At 44.3% G+C, this 14,082-nt stretch overlaps 1 long non-coding RNA gene across 4 annotated transcripts in view; it reads right to left on the bottom strand.

Annotated features, from left to right (window-relative positions):
- LOC109287577 overlaps positions 1 to 14,082 on the bottom strand; it is a 294,027-nt gene that overhangs the window by 254,285 nt on the left and 25,660 nt on the right. For all 4 annotated transcript variants that reach the window (XR_002094901.1, XR_002094905.1, XR_002094898.1 and 1 more), the window contains exon 2: positions 8,506 to 8,606. This is a non-coding gene — a long non-coding RNA (uncharacterized LOC109287577). The remainder of the gene's footprint in view (positions 1 to 8,505; positions 8,607 to 14,082) is intronic.

Below are 14,082 nucleotides of genomic sequence, written 5' to 3'. Positions count from 1 at the left end.
AGGCAAACCCCAGCTGGGGTCTGGGGCCAGGGAGGGGCATTAAATACTAGGGGTGTGCAAAGCAGGCTCTATTCAATTTGGATCTGACCCGAATCAGGGACAGTGATTTGATTCATCAATTCAGATCTCTGTCCCTGATTCGATTTGGCCAAATCCGAATCTGAAGATTCAATGCTGATTCAGAGAATCAGCAATTCAGACATAGACAGCTTTAAATGTTTTTTTCTACATACCTCAAGGTACCAGCGTGGCTTGTGAACACTGTGATGCTGGGACACATGGAGTGTCCCACAGGAGTGTGGGGGGGCCTCCATGTGCTCAGCAATGAACCCAGAAGTGGACTGGAAGTACTTCCAGTCCACTCTGGGTCCACTGGGGAGCACACTGGGCCCTCTTGCCTCCCCAGCTCAGTGATCAGCCATGGGGAGACCCCAGGTGCCTCCCCAGACCCAGGAAACACCAGTTGCCAAGCCAGGGGAGGCATGGGGGTGGGGGGGCAGTGAACCTGGAAGTGAACTAGAAGTGTTTCTGGTCCACTTCCGGGTCTGCTGCCGAGTGCACTGGGGAACACCCCATGCTTCTGTGGGACACTGTATGCACCCCAGCATTTCAGTATTCAGGAGCCACCTGGTACCTAGAGGTATGTAGAAAAAGCATTTAAAGCTGTGTCTATGTCTGAATCGCCAAATATTTCTGAATCTTTTTGAATCAATTCGGATCAATCTCTGTGATCCAATTCAGAGAGATTAAAGGGTCCTCTGATTCAATTTGGATTTGGAGATTTGGCCACGGAATGGGGATGAATCTCCACCAAATCAAATCAGGGTCCAAAGCTTGCACAGCACTATTAAACACCCCTTTCCCCATTCAAACTTACTGCTGGCTGCAATTGTGGACTACAAATCCAGAGGCACCTAGAAGCAGGAAGAGGAAGCGATGAGCAATCCTGCAGAGTTCTGTTACTGTAATTCTGGACTGCAAATCCCAGAGACCTCAGGGGCAGCAGGAAAAGGAAGCTCTAGACCCAATGGCTTCTGGTTGCATTTCCTGAACCAAAGGTAAATATATGTTCACTTCTGTTTCAATTGAATCTGTGTAGCTTAGACTAACCTGAAAAGACTGAATCGATTCAGCCTTGGGCTTTTTGGCTGTCTGTACTTAGCCTAGGTGCCTACCCTTCAAGCTAGCACTAAAGACAAGAATGTTTTCTACCAACACCTTGAAGAGATTGAGAATGCTCACAGAAATGAGACCATTATAATACTTAGAAACTTCAATGGTAGAGTTGGATGTAGTTTTAAGAATTGGCCAGGTATTCTGCGCAAACGTGGAATTGGTAATATGGATGAAAATGTCCAGCGAGGGTTAGAACTGTGTGCAAGGCAAAATCCATGTGTTATTGATATCTACTTTGCTGAAGAAAATAATGAGAAAGACATCATGGAAACATCCAAGAGCAGGCTATTGGCACCAATTAGATCTAGTGCTGACCAGGTATAACCACCTGAAATAAATCCTGTATACAAGGGCTTATCACAGCGCTGACTGTGACACTGATCATACCTTAGTCTGCTGCAATGTCAGAATAAATATCGAAAAGATCCACCATGCCAAAACTACCAGTCCCCCTCAGGTAGACATCAGCCAAACTAAAGACATAGAAAAACGCAGACTATTCAGAGAAAAGCTGTGAAAGCAAGTTTACCTAACAAGTCAGCCACCAAGCCTGGACAAAGGAAAAGAAGTTGACATAATATATTTGGACTTCAAGAAAGCCTTTGGCTTGGTGCCTCATGATGTCTTCATGGTAAAACTGAGGAACTGGGGCCTCAACAACCTTACAGTCCGATGGCTGGGAAACTGACTGCATGGATGGACCAGAGAGTGATAGTCAATGGAATTAAATCAACATGGCACATGGTAACCAGTGGTGTCCCCCAGGGCTCCATTCTCGGACCTGTGTTCTTCAGTGTATTTATAAATGAACTGGACTCTGGTGTCAGAAGTGGACTAAGTTCGCTGATAACACCAAACTATGGGGAAGTGTGGTTGCCCTAGAGGATAGGCTGGTGGTCCAGGCTGATCTTGACAGGCTTGCAAGGTGGGCAGATCAAAACCTGATGGCATTCAACACAGAAAAATGTAAGGTACTCCACCTCAGGAGAATAAAACCCACATCACACTTATAGGCTCAGCAGTGCTACACTTGCTAGCACCACTACTGAAAGAGACTTGGGAGCCATGACTGACCACAAGATGAACTTGATCCACCAATGCGATGCCACAGCCAGCAAAGCAAACAAAACTCTGGCTTACAACTACCAATACATCTCAAGCAAGATCCAGGAAGTCATCCTTCCACTTTACTTGGCTTTGGTGAGGCCATAGCTGGAATACTGTATCCATTTCTGGGCTCCGCAATTCAGAAAGGACGTGGAGAAGCTTGAGGGGGTCCAGAGGAGAGCCACACGCATGATCAGAGGTCAGGAAAACAGGCCTTATGAGGAGAGGCTGAGAGCCATGGGACTCTGCAGCTTGGAAAAGTGTAGGGTCAGGGGTGACTTGATGGCAGCCTATAAGTACATAAGGGGTTTATTGTGTATCAGGAACTAGGAGAACGTCTGTTCAGCAGGGCACCCCAAGGGAAGACAAGGTCCAACCGTCACAAACTCCTGAAAGACCTTTTTAGGTTGGACATAAGGAAAAACTTCTTTACTGTCCGAGTCCCCAAGACCTGGAATAGATTCTGCCCAGGAGGTGGTGCAAGCGCCTACTCTGGACACTTTCAAGAAACACCTGGATGCCTATATTGCTGGGATCATTTGACCCCAGCTGACTTCCTGCCCCTTGGGCAGGGGGCTAGACCCAATGAACTTGCAAGGTCCCTTCTAGCCCTAACATCTATGAAATCTATGAAGGCTTGGGAAAGCTTAAAAATGAACATGTACAATGCTGTAACAGCGTTTGGCAAAAAAATGCCAGAAAAAATGCAGACTGATTTGAAGAGCACTCCAAAACCCTTGTACCACTGGTTGAGAACAAAAGGATAGCATTAACCAACTATAAGAAATCTCTGAATACCTTAAAACTAGAAAATCTGAGAAAAGCTCAAAGAGAAATGCAAAAGGAGACTAAGGTGTGGCCAAGATTTTTGGATGAAAGTCTATGATGATTTTGGCAGGGCACTGTTGATGCCCACCATTTTAAGGGCTTAGTCAAGCAGCCAGCAGGTGCTTGATTACAGTGGCCATATTAGAACCATGGCTGCCTATATAAACAGAGCAGTTCGCTGCTGGCAGCCAGGCAGAAACATCAACTGGCTGACCTGCTGAATGGAACATCTGCAGGTAGGAGCAGGAGGCTCTTGGTCCTGGGCATGACCTTAAACTGCACTCTGCCGGGAGTGGGTGGCCTGGTGGGGCTCCCAGTGGTGTGGGAGCCCCCAGAAAATACCAGGCCAGTTACCAGCCTGGTGGAAGGTGGGTCAAGGCGCCTCAATAACCCCTACCTACCCCATCACTGTGGGTAGAAGTTGGGGCCAGGCAAGACTGTGGCCACCTGAGCCTTCACCAGGGAAGGAAGTGCCATAGCCCCAGTGAGGGGTAGATGAGGACCCCCAGTAACGGTAGGCCCCAGTGAAGGGGTAGAGATGTAGAACCCCATTGAGGGGGTGGAGGTAGAGCCCCAGTGAGGGGGGAACCAGAGGGGTGGGGGGGGTGTATTTGTGTAGAGTTGCCCCAGGAAGGGCCAGGGCAAGCTTGCCCCAGGTCAAGTAATTGGCTGGCCACTACCCCTGTGAGGGTCATGGGAGAGGCCCAAAAGACAGTACGTCTGCTACTCAAGATGTGCGCTAGATAAAGCCTATAGCCTAAGGGGGCCGCTCCAAGAGGTAGCAGGGCAGTATAAAGCTGTTGATGCATGAAAAAGACCCTGTGAGAGGGGGTGGAGTGTGGGACACCCTAGTGAGAGGAGAGTGGTATGAGTATGTGTATGAATGAGGCCTGACAATGAGGGCTAAGCTTGGTCTGGCAATAGGCCGGGAGCATGGTGTCACCTGGATGCCATCTGCAAGGCTTGGGCTGCAGTGTAGGGAAGGATTGGAGCTGCAGAGAGTGCCTCCTTGGCATCGGGACAAGAATGGGCAGCCTCCTGCCTAATTAGAACCAATTATGAAACAGCAAGGTGTGGCAGACAAGTGAGACAGGCAGTTAGCCCAGGGTCAGGTGGGCGGGCCAATGGCGGACTGGCCCCGAGAAGGCCCCCTGTCACAGTGATATTCAGAAAGCAGCTGACTCATGCAATAGCCATGGAATGTATGAAGGCATCAAATGAGCAACTGGTCTAGTCAAAAAGAAAACAACTCCACTAATAAACAAAAACAACTTTAGCGCTGGACTGAACACTATGGAACTATATACTCCAGTGAGACTAAAATCAAAACACAAAGAACTCAGAGAATTACCACAGTTCGAAATTATGATAGATTTAGACAACAAGCCTATATTAGAAGATTGGCAGAAAGTCATTAAATCAATTCCTGGGAACAAGGCATCCAGCAACAACTGTTTGCCTACTGAAATCTACAAATGTGCCAACAACAAATAACTTTGAAAGCTTCATGAAGTTATACTGCTCTCAAGCAGTACCACAAGAATTCAAAGATGCTCGGGTTGAACAATTATAGAAAAACAAAGGGAATAGAAGTGACTGTGACAACTATGCAGGTATCTCTCTGTTGAACATCTTCAGAAAAATTGTCATTTACATCATGCTCCCTAGGCTGCAATCTCTAGGTGAAAGAATCTATCCTGAAAGTCAATGAGATTTTCACTCAGGACACACACCATCGGTATGATATTTTCAGTCAAGCAACTGCAAGAGAAGTGTAGAGAAAAAACAAATAACGCTGTACAGAGCCTGCATTGATCTGAGGAAGGCCTTTGATACAGTCAACAGACAGGGCTTTTTACTGTTCTGTAGAAACAGGCTTGTCTCCCCAAGCTGATGAACAGCATTTGCTCATTACATCAAGGTATGAAGGCAACTATAGTGTGTGAAAACAAAGACTCAAATGCCTTTGACATAAACAATGGGGTGAAATAGAGGTGTGTCTTAGTTCCTATACTTTTTAACATCGACTTTTCATTCCTGTTTCTTCATACATTCAAGGACAGCTATGATGGCATTTATCTTTGAACTAGACTAAATAGAGACTTGTTCAACATTGCAAAGTTTAGAAGGAAAATCAAGGTGAAAGAACTGGTTCTGAGAGATTTCCTGTTTGTGCATGATGTGGCCTTTGTTGCCTACAGTGAATCTTCTCTGCAAAGTCTCTTGGGCAGATTTTATGAATCATGTAAGAGCTTCAGAATGGCAATTAGTCTCAAGAAGACTGTGATCACGTACCAAGGGGTGAAAGAACCAATACCTGACATCACTCTGGAGGATAAATCTCTTGGTGTCATTAGCAGATTTTGCTACTTGGGTTCCAAGATCAGTAGGAATCTTGACCTTCAGACTGAACTGACAAACAGAATCAGTAAAACAGCTAAGAATTTCAGGCTATTACAGAAATGTGCATGGAATAACAGCAAACTATCAGCTAAGGTGAAGATCCAAATCTACGAGCCTTGTGTGCTGTCATCCTACTTTATGGTTAAAAAATGCAGACTACATATGCTAGGCATATCAATAGACTGAACACCTTCCACATGAAATGTTTGGATAAGATCATGAAAATAAAGTGGGATGACAAAATACCGAACACAGAGGTACTGGAGCACACAGGATTGACACTTAGAAACCACTATGAAGAAGAAAAGGTTACAATGGATTGGCCATGTCAAGAGAATAAGAGAAGACTATATCCCCCAAAATATTTAGTATAGTGAGATTTGAGATGGCTCTAGAAAGTGGGGTCACCTTCTATGGCAATACCATGATACATGCAAAAATTACATGAAGTTGTTCTGTATCAATGTAGAAAGCTGGGAGAAGCACGCAGAATCCCATCTCATCTGGAGGGAACAGCTAGCACCGAGTGCAGCTCAACATGAAGTGGCTTTGAGCCAGGATGGAACCAAAACAAGAAAGAAGAAAGCATCATGTGTAAATTTGGACTCCAGCTTAAACAATGTATGGATCTGTGAAGCTTATAACAAGCTGTGTCACTCTCAAATTGGGTTTGTCAGCCACAAACATTCATCAGGCACCTGACTAGTCCTCTCATGTGTATACCATGATCCAGAGGATCAACGGTTGCCTACTAGGAGCATGCAAAACTTCAGTCTGTGATTCGACTCAGAGAAGATTCAGCCTGATTCAGAGGCTGAATCACCAAAACCAAATTAATCGGGAGAAGAAATAAAACCTCTGAATTGATTTGGAGCCTGTGAATTGATTCAGAAAAGATTCAGAGATCCAGAAGGCAGTCTTTCAGGGGAACGGAAACTGAGAAGAGGGAGGGGGAGCAGGTGGGGGGGAGAGACTGACATCTGTAGCTGGCAAGTGACTGTGGTCTTTCCCTGAGTCTCCTTCCAATCACAGTGCTCTTGGGGAGGGACATAGAAACAGCATATAAGCCTCTGTTTGAAGGCTTTCTGTGCCTTTTGTAAGCTGTTTCTGCCTGAGCAACAGCATCTGAAAGGTACTGGACTGGCATGGCTTCCTACCTAGTCAGTCTCCTGCTACTTTCTGGTCTTGGAAAGGATTGGATATAGCTTACTAATTAGAATCCCTCTACTTATCCCTATCCAATCCATTTCTCAATTTATATTTGTTTTTGGGTTTTCCCACCCCACACACTTTTTAAAAAGAAAGCTTTGTTTTCCCTGGCAGTGAAACCCTTACACCTATCTCTGTGAAACTTGGCAGGCCTAATGCCCTCAGAAGGGGCTACCATTAGGACTGTGCAAAATGGCATTGTTCTGTTGCACCTTGAGTTTCGACGGTTCGATGGAATAGTGTTTCGTATCAAATTTCATTTTGAGCTGAAACAGCTATTCTGTTCAGTTCCATTGAAACAGCTGTTTTGACATTTTGCTTGGAATGTGGAGTCAGCCCAACTGGGATGACTTTCCATCCCCAGTGCTAGATTGCACTGGGGGTAGAAGGCAGCCCAGCTGGGCTGCTTTCCCATCCCCTGTGCTAGATAGCCCCCAGCACAATCTAGCACGGGGAATGAGAAAGCAGCCCAGCTGGGCTGCCTCCAGCTCCTGGTGCAATCTAGCATCGGGGAACAAGAAAGCAGCCCAGCTAGGCTGCCTTCCACCTCAGGCGCGATCTAACATGGGGGATGGGAAAGCAGCCCAGCTGGGCTGCCTTGCTACCCCAGTGCGATCCAGTGTGATACGACTTTCGAAGCATTTCAACCAGCCTCACTTTGTTTTGAGCCTATTTCAATGGCCTTTGTTTCATTCTGCTTTTGCTGTTTTGACCTCAAAATTGGTCAAAACAGTGTTGAAATGAAATGGCCGGCGAAATTTCACACAGCCCTAGCTACCATCCCTGCTGTTTTCATCCAAATCTGCCTTAACATATACACGACACGATTTTAGCTTTCAGCAGTTTGAGGTGCCGTTTCCCACAATCCACTGCACCTATCTATCTCCTTGAAACTTGGCAAGCCTCATGCCCTTAGAAGGGACTACCATCACTGCAATTTTTATCTGAATCAGCCAAAAATGACAAAGATATAGGTATTTCAGTGATTCCCTATTATAGTCTATGGCCAAATCTCCCCAAACTCGTGCTGAATCTTCCGAAGCCGACTCAGCTGAATTGATTCAGGACAGTGATCCCAGTTTCCGAATCGAATCACTGTCCTCCGAATCAAATACTTCCCTATTCGCACAGGCCTATTGCCCACTAGATAACTCTGTATATTCTTATTGTCCATATAATACATCCAGACCTTCACTGAACCTAAGTTCTTGGTTCCAGCAACGTGCTGGATCAATGACTTCCACAGTTTTAATTTCATGCCATATGAAGACATATTTGCTTTTATTGATTCTGAGTTTTTCATGTTTAAATTTTGTTGAGCTTCTTCCATAGGTTATGAGACATGGAGAATAGATACCACCAAACTACTTCTGTTTATTATTTAATAGATACTTGTATCATTTTTGTATATCAGTATATACATGAAGCAGTGTCATTGATTAATATAATGACATTATAAAGTTTCCATAATATTTCCAGTCCACTCTTTACACATGCTACCATCTTATTTGTATTGGTGACTACAGTCACTGAGGAAACATCTTAACTGAGCTTTCTAGGCTGATGCCCAGGGCCCTCTCCTGAGTTGCTATAGTTAATTTTGCACCCCTGGGAAGTGGAGAAGTAAAGTACATCTTTGCACTCTGATATACATAATCACTCCTCATTTACACTGGCAGGGGTGAGAGGAGAATAAGGGTTTTGGTAGGCAAAGACAGATGGGCAAATCATAACAGGAAGTACCAAAGCATCACCTGAGAAAGCCTAGCTACATCACCTTACCTGATGATCAGGAGGGACCATAGACTCGTCTTTGCTGATCTTTCCACACAGCGCCATTCAAACTCATCCTCTCCTGAGGCCTCCAAAGATCAATGGTGCCCCTGTAACAGAAGGTGAGGAGGTTATTTGGTTTAATGGGAAGAAAAATTTAGAGGTTAATGGTGTGGCTAAATCACATCATGGCTTCACAAACTTCACTGACTGCCTTGCTAGACCTATCCAATCATGTTGCCCTATTCCCTGCACAGGCCATTATACTGGTTAATCACTCATTAGCCTTGTCCTTGAACAGTATTTTACCCAGGCCTCATGCTGCACATTCTTAACTCCAACCATGTAAGCAGTAACTGTCTAGCCAAGAGGCTACTCATATATTTAAAATTAAAACATTCATTTCAGTGCTTTGTTGAATTGAAGCCATAAGCCCAACTCTTCTGGATTGTTATAACAAAAATAATATTCCTAGCACTGGACCCCACTCATCTTCTTTCAAGAGTTTAAGCATGTACAGAAGCCATTCATCATTGTGCTGTATCTTAAGCCTTAGGAATGAGTCTGTGTGGAGATACTTTCACTTGCTGAAGGATCAGTTGGAGACACTCTAGAAATGTGCTATTTTCCGCATTGAATTTCTAGACATAATATCAGAGCACATAGGGGAAGAGAACAGTGGAAGAACCCTCTGTTATCCTGAATCTGACTGTGGCTAATAGGAGATGCTTCAGTGTATGGGTAAAACCCCCATAATATACCTACTTAGAAACACTATGCCTTAGAGTTATATTTATTCCTAATCCCAGCTCATGGCCAGTTTTCACCTTGATGCATGACAGCAGTTATTTTCATTTCACTCTAGCGGGTATAACGACAGATGTTAATATAAATTTGTATAAAAACCTAATAGCTTATTACAAATCATACAAGACTATTTGGCTGTATACTCTCAAAACCTTCAATCATGAGTTCCACAAGTAAATCATAAGAAGAGTAAAAAATCTATTTTCATACATTTATTGCAACTTAATTTGTTTTTATATTATGGATACAAACTAACAGGAACATCTGAGTAGCTGACACACTGTACATTCGTTACTTCATACAGTTCTATCACAGCTTTCCTTCCTCTGCTTTTGCTACATAGGTATTCTGGGCTTTGGATCTTTTCTTTTTTCTCTCCAGAATCTATATTCATTACATCCCATTTCAAAGTTCTTCTCCAGCTACTGGCTATATGTACTAGAGTGCCTCAATGTTTTGACTATGGTAGTATTTCCCCATAGCCTCATAAAGTACAGGCAGTTTTCACTGCATACAGTCTATTAAAAACAGGGATGGAACATACATATCGGGTAAAGGATGGACTGAAAACATTTACTTCAAATTCAAAACAAAAGGAATTTTAGGTGTTCCCAAGAGTTTGGCTACCTTTACTTTTCAGTTAGGCATGCCTTTGCTCAGTCACAGGCACCTGAGAGAGTCTGTTCTGGAAAGATTTCTAATCTAAAGAAGTTTGGATAACCTAAGATAGGGTGGCCAACCTGCAGCACAGGTGCCACAAGTGGCACAGGCAGACGCTGTGTGTGGCATGCAACAGATCAGGGAAGGGACAGGCAACACAGTGGTAGATGGGGCAGGGAACAGAAAGCAGAGCAGCAGATTGGGCAGGGGAAGGCGATTGGAATAGCAGTAGGGGGGGGATGGAGCAATAAATTTGTGGCATGCCTGCTGAAATGTGTGGCCCCCGCTGAGCTAAGGTAACAAACATTTAGTTATGCTCATGCAAACAATGCTGTAAAAACATGAGGAAGTACCTTCTCTCCTCTTATTTTAAGAACACGAAGATTCATACCAGCATTACAGGCTTCATCCATTCATCACACAAAAGAAAAGATGATCTTTCATCAGGTTGTTTCCCTTAACTGCTCATAGATATGAAAAAAATACTCATGTTCACACTGAAGAAACAGCTGGTGAACAGTAGACACCAATACCATTAGAAAGCCTCGTCTTTCTTGATACGTCAGCCCATGGGCTATGAATATCTCAGGCATTCATTTTATGAAATCCTTTGTAGTGTCTTTTATACAGAAGCAGCTTCTATACACTGAAACGGGAAGCATAAGAACCGGGTTTCATTCCTAGATTTACCACAGACTTGTGCTTATGGGTGAAGTCACATTATTACTTGGTTCCTCAGTTTCCCCAACAGTACTATGGAACTAATCCCACATACCCATGGATATTCTAGGATGAAAGATAGCATTCTAGGGAGTATGTCTGAAATTTTAGTAAAATAATTTCAAAATAATAGCCTACCCTCATCAACAAGAAGGAAGTTCCCCTCGTCACAAAAAACTCAAACCTCAGTGCAAAAAGCTTTAGTTGAACTCTATAGAAAATAGTTAATTAATATCTCTTGCTGCGGCCTAATTCTCTTTTCAACATGTGGCTGTCACTTCCCTGTCATCACAGCTGATTTACAATGGGGTTTAATTAAATCCTCCGTACATTATTCAGCATTCTCTGAAGACAACACCAAAGCGGCCAAGGGTATTTAGAATGTCACCTGCTGAGATGTATCATCTCCTCCTAAATAAATATGACAGTGATCAAACTTTGGCTAATTACAGTGACTTCGTTATTTGTTTGTATGTTTTAATATTTAATTGCTTTCATGTTCATCCAATTACAAAGCAACAGCAAATAGAAATTAACTTTTTATCAGCGTGTTTCCAGCCCAGCTAATCAGCACTTCAAAGGCCAGACACAATAGGAGGCCATCCAACCTGAGAGAGCTTTACAATATATTCTCTGTTGAATGGACCCTTCTATTAAATTAAGGGAGAATTGTGTTCTTTAATGTATTCCCAGCTCCCACCCAGACTCCCTTTATGTGGCCTTTTATGGACCTGGTTGTACTATCTTTGCAATAGGATAGTAAATTGTTTGTATTGTTCCTGTGTTCATTCATATAGTGAATTTAACTGCAGGCTGGCACTTCACAACTGCCCAAAGGTAACTACACTTTACTCTGCATCAGCACAAAAACACCCTTTCTTTTGGCAATTTATCTTTTGTAATCCAATAGTGTTTAAGAGCCCAAGCCAAGAATGAAGCTCCATTGTGCTAGGCACTGTACATGCACACCTGGGAAAGTCATTAATCTAAACAGACAAGTATATTATCTTTATTTTCAGTGGATGATAAAAGCGGAGAGAGAGATCAAGTAATATGCTCAATGTCATAAAAGATGTCTATCGCAGAACTAAGAAATGAACCTAGATCTCCTGAGTCCCAATCTTCAGCCTCAATTAGGCAGGAACTATTCTTTTTCTTGTTTGCATATAATGTATATGCAGTTATGATTACAAAACTATTCTAGTAATACTTTCTCTTCTTTCACTTCTTCAGAGCTTGCTAGAAAAACAGAAAGACAGAAACCTCCATTAAAAAAAATGTCCATGCTTTATTGAAGATGAAAGGTAATTTTTTTTGTATTACTGTCTAAGGTCCATGGCAGACATTACACTTAACATGTCATTTTTACACAAAAAAGTAAAATATTTTTGTGGCTCCTTTGCCTAACATTCAATTTAAGGCATGATGGAGAGTCAGGACTGCACTGGGGCCTAAACTGGCCCTGCTGGCTAACATTCACCTAACTGTGAGGCACCCGACTTTCAACTTCCTGGTGCAGGGGAAGCCCATGATTAGCACTGGCTAATAGGGTGGATTGGGATCTGATCCTCAATCCCAAAATTGTGCATTTTTCTACGCACACGTGGCACGGCAGGTAGATCATGCCTGACAAATCTGGTTTCATTTTATGACAGGGTCACAAAATGCTTAGACGCAGGAGTAGAGGCAGATGTCATTTTCTTGAATACGGTATCTCATCCCATTCTCATAAATAAATTGAGAGACTGTAACATAGATGTTTACATGGTCCGGTGGGTGGCAAATTGGCTTAGTGATCACACCCAGAGGGTGGTAGTAGACGGGTTGGTATTGACCTGCAAGGATGTGGGTAGTGGGGTCTTGCAGGGTTCAGTCCTTGGACCTGTACTCTTCAGTATCTTCATCAGTGACTTGGATGTGGGTGTGAAGTGTACTCTGTCCAAGTTTGCAGATGATACTAAATTGTGGGGTGAAGTGCACACTCTGAAGAGTAGGGAACGATTGCAGGCAGACCTGGACAGGTTAGAAAAATGGGGAGTACACAACAGGATGCAGTACAACAAGGACAAGTGCAGAGTGCTACACCTAGGGCGCAAAAATACCCAGCATACCTACTGCCTGGGAAGTGACCCTCTCAGCAGCACAGAAGTGGAAAGGGATCTTGGAGTCATAGCAGATTCCAAAATGAACGCGAGTCATCAGTGTGACGACATCATCAGCAAAGCTAACCGCACTTTATCATGCACTGAGCCAAGGAGGTGGTACTTCCCTTCTGTGTGGCATTGGTCAGACCACAGTTGGAGTACTGCGTCCAGTTTTATGCACTGTACTTCAAGAACAATGTTGATAGACTCAAGAGGATCCAGAGGAGGCCACTCATGGTTAGGGGCTTACAGGATAAGCTCTATAAGGAGAGACTGAGGGACCTGGACCTCTTCAGCCTCCTCAAGAGAAGACTGAGAGGCGATCTTGTGGCTGCCTACAAATTCTTTAGGGGGACACAGCAAGGGATCGGAGATGCTCTGTTCACCAGGGCACCTCTTGGGGTAACAAGGAACAATGGTCACAAACTGACAGGGCAGATTTAGGCTAGATATCAGGAAAAACTTCTTCATGGTAAGGGTGGCCAAAATTTGGAATGGGCTTTTAAGGGAGGTGGTGCTCTCCCCTACCTTGGGGGTCTTTAAGAGAAGGCTGGGTAGGCATCTGATTGGGGTCAGCTGACCCCAGCACTCTTTCCTGCCTAGGCAGGGGGTCGGACTCGATCTGTTGAGGTCCCTTCTTACCCCAGAATCTATGAATCTAGGAGGCATTGTGCCTTTATGTAGGGTTGTGCGAAGTTTCAGTCTCTGATTCAATTCAGCAGAGAGATTCAGACTGATTTGGTGGCTGAATCTACAAAACCAAATTGAATCAGAGGACCCTTTAATCTCTCCAAATTGGACCAGAACCCTGCAAATCGATTTGGAGAGATTGGGAAAGATCTGGTGATTCAGATATAGACACAGCTTTAAATGTTTTTTCTACATACCTCTAGGTAGCAGGCAGCTCATGAATGCTGTGGTGCTGGGGCACATGGAGTGTTCCAAGGAAGTGTTGGGGGGTCTCCAGCACACTTAGCAGCAGACCCAGAAGTGGACCAGAAGCACTTCCGGTCCACTTCTGGGTCCTCTGGGGAGTGCCGCAGGGGGGCCCCCTGCACCCACCCAGCTCGATGACTGGTGCCTCCTGGGTTGGGGGGGGCACCCAGGGTTCTCCTGTGGCCGATCACTGAGCCAGGGAGGCCCCCAGCGCACTCTGCAACAGACCCAGAAGTGGACTGAAAGTACTGTGGCGTACAACCGGTGGAAGGGGAGTGCTATCTCCAAAGAGGAGTATACCACCTCTGCTCGGGCCTGT

This window comes from Gavialis gangeticus, unplaced genomic scaffold, assembly GCF_001723915.1.
Source record: "Gavialis gangeticus isolate Ggan-Ray unplaced genomic scaffold, GavGan_comp1, whole genome shotgun sequence".
Classification (NCBI taxonomy): Eukaryota; Metazoa; Chordata; order Crocodylia; family Gavialidae; genus Gavialis; species Gavialis gangeticus.
The sequence above is the reverse complement of the archived record's forward strand: the minus strand, read 5'-3'. Positions and strand labels throughout refer to the sequence as shown.